The sequence below is a fragment of the Stegastes partitus genome, unplaced genomic scaffold, assembly GCF_000690725.1.
Source record: "Stegastes partitus isolate 25-593 unplaced genomic scaffold, Stegastes_partitus-1.0.2 Scaffold424, whole genome shotgun sequence".
Taxonomy (NCBI): domain Eukaryota; kingdom Metazoa; phylum Chordata; class Actinopteri; family Pomacentridae; genus Stegastes; species Stegastes partitus.
In genome coordinates this window covers 130720-132920 of record NW_007578155.1, presented here as the reverse complement: position 1 = coordinate 132920, position 2201 = coordinate 130720, and the positions used below count along the sequence as shown (strand labels likewise).

The window sequence follows — 2201 nt, the reverse complement described above, 5'->3', positions numbered from 1 at the left end:
GTAATATTATTAGACGTAGCGTTTGTGTATTATTCGTATACGTAGCATCTGTGATGTGTGACGCTTGAAGCTGTAATGTACGGTGGAATATTTTTAAACGTGACATTTATCGATGTAACGTAACGCATGTGTTGTTTGTAATGTTCACGCATGTAGCTCCTGTTTATGTTGTAGCTGTAATATACATACGAGTAATGTTGACAGACGCTTGTACGTGTGATATTCGTATACGTAACATCTACGAATGTAATATCTATAGATCTAATGCTCATGCATGTTATCCGCAGACACAATATTCACACGTGGGTTGTTTGTAGCTGTAGTACACGTACTGTTACCAGATGTAGTATTTGTACATGTAATATTTGTATACATGATGCGTGTGCATGTAACATTCATACACGTAATGTTCGTACTCGTGTTAGTGGCCTTAATGCTCATACCGGTAACATTCATGTGTAACATTCAAAACTGTAATATTCGTATATGTGGATGTAATTCATACAACACTATTCATACGTGTACTGTTCGTAGCTGTAATACGTGTTCTGTTCATAGACGTAGCGCCTGTACGTGTATTACTCATATGACTCATGACTTTTGTGTATTTAATATTAATACGTGTAATGTTGGTACTGGTCTGTGCAGACGTCACACTATATAATCCTTCAAACGTGTGCTGCTTGTAGGCATCCGTGTGTATAATTGTAGAAAATTTTCATTGACGTAGTATTTATACGTGCAGTGTCGGGAACAAATATTCCGTTTACTGTAGTTGTGTTAACTGTGTACCGGCGTGATGCTTCTGTAACCGAGGCAGTGAAGCTCATCAGCAGATTTGCCTACAAGTTTCAGTGACTCGAGAAGCTGCTGACTAATATCTGATCAACCAGAGATCAATAAGAGACCAGCTTCAGTTTTTAATGCCACAGGCTTTGAAGCGTGCGCAATAATAGCCAGCCTTCATTCAGTGCAGCTTGTGTTGTTTCGCCTCCTGACTCATTCTGCGATTGTGTTTTTAAAAAGGGCATCGAGAGCAACAATGATTCACCGTTTGATTTCCTCCATTTAAACGTTCTCGGCTGCTGCAGCGCGCTCACCAGGCTGCACACTGACATTATCCGACCTTTAGCGTGGCTTAATCTTTAATTTATCCGCCTGGGCGTCAACATCAATAACATCTGAGGTTTCTTGCATTGTCAGCGACGTCCGTGTCAAACGCTGCCACCGTGGTGAGATGTTTTCGTGAATGATCGTCAGTTTGAGGCTGTAAAAACGGCAGCTGTGCCACAGAAACCTGATGCTTCTGCTGGAATCACTCAGATTGACCTCAGATCTTCAGTGAGATGTTTCTGGTAGCCTCTCATAGGTTTGTGTTTGGTTTGATCAGACCCACTGATGCCATTCTGGTAACAGCCAGCACATCTGTGACGTCGTTCTCCACGGTGCCTCGAGCTAAATGCTAACATGCTGATGCTTTTAGCAAGTCTGTTCACCGTTTCAGTTTAGCATGTTAGCATTATGGCATTAGCTAATTAGTAATAAACACAAAGTCCAGCTGGTTGAATGTCGTTTGTTCTGCAGATATTTAGTGATAAAGTGTTGGACACACTGATTGTATAGTGACTATAATCTAAATGCTGGTACACGTGGAGTTCCTACACAACGCTCATACATGTGTTGCTTTAGCAGGAGGCTTGTATGCATATTACTTGTGCATATACAGTTGTAAACTAAAGTTTCAGCACTTTTCATAGATTTATTAAAGGCCTTCTGGAAATCAGACAAACTCTGCTGAGCAACAAATATACATACAGCGGCTTGAATGATCAGTTTTTATGATGTAGAAAGCTGCTGAATACCTTTTCTGAGGGCATGGCCTCTTCACATGAGTGATTATTATTCACTGACTCCTCTGATCCAGTTTAAACAGAACCATCTGATCCACTCATTAGACTCAGCTACAAACGATACAGAAGGAAAGTCTGAGGAGCTCAGCAAAGATCTGAAAATGTACACTATTGACTGGAACCAGTCAGAAAGTCACTTGGAGACGTTTCAGAGCAGCTTCAGATCCAGAACCATCAGTGTGTCAGCATAAAGTTCATGGTCCAGTTGTGTTACTGCCACCATCAGGAAGGAAACACAAACTAGCAGCTGCTGCTGAGAGACGACTGGTCAGGATGGTCAAGAGTCCACCA

The 2201-nt window shown here is 41.4% G+C and overlaps 1 protein-coding gene across 1 annotated transcript in view; it reads left to right on the top strand.

Moving 5' to 3' along the window:
- Positions 1-2201, top strand: part of gtdc1 (glycosyltransferase-like domain containing 1) — a 46217-nt gene that overhangs the window by 10281 nt on the left and 33735 nt on the right. The window lies entirely within an intron of this gene.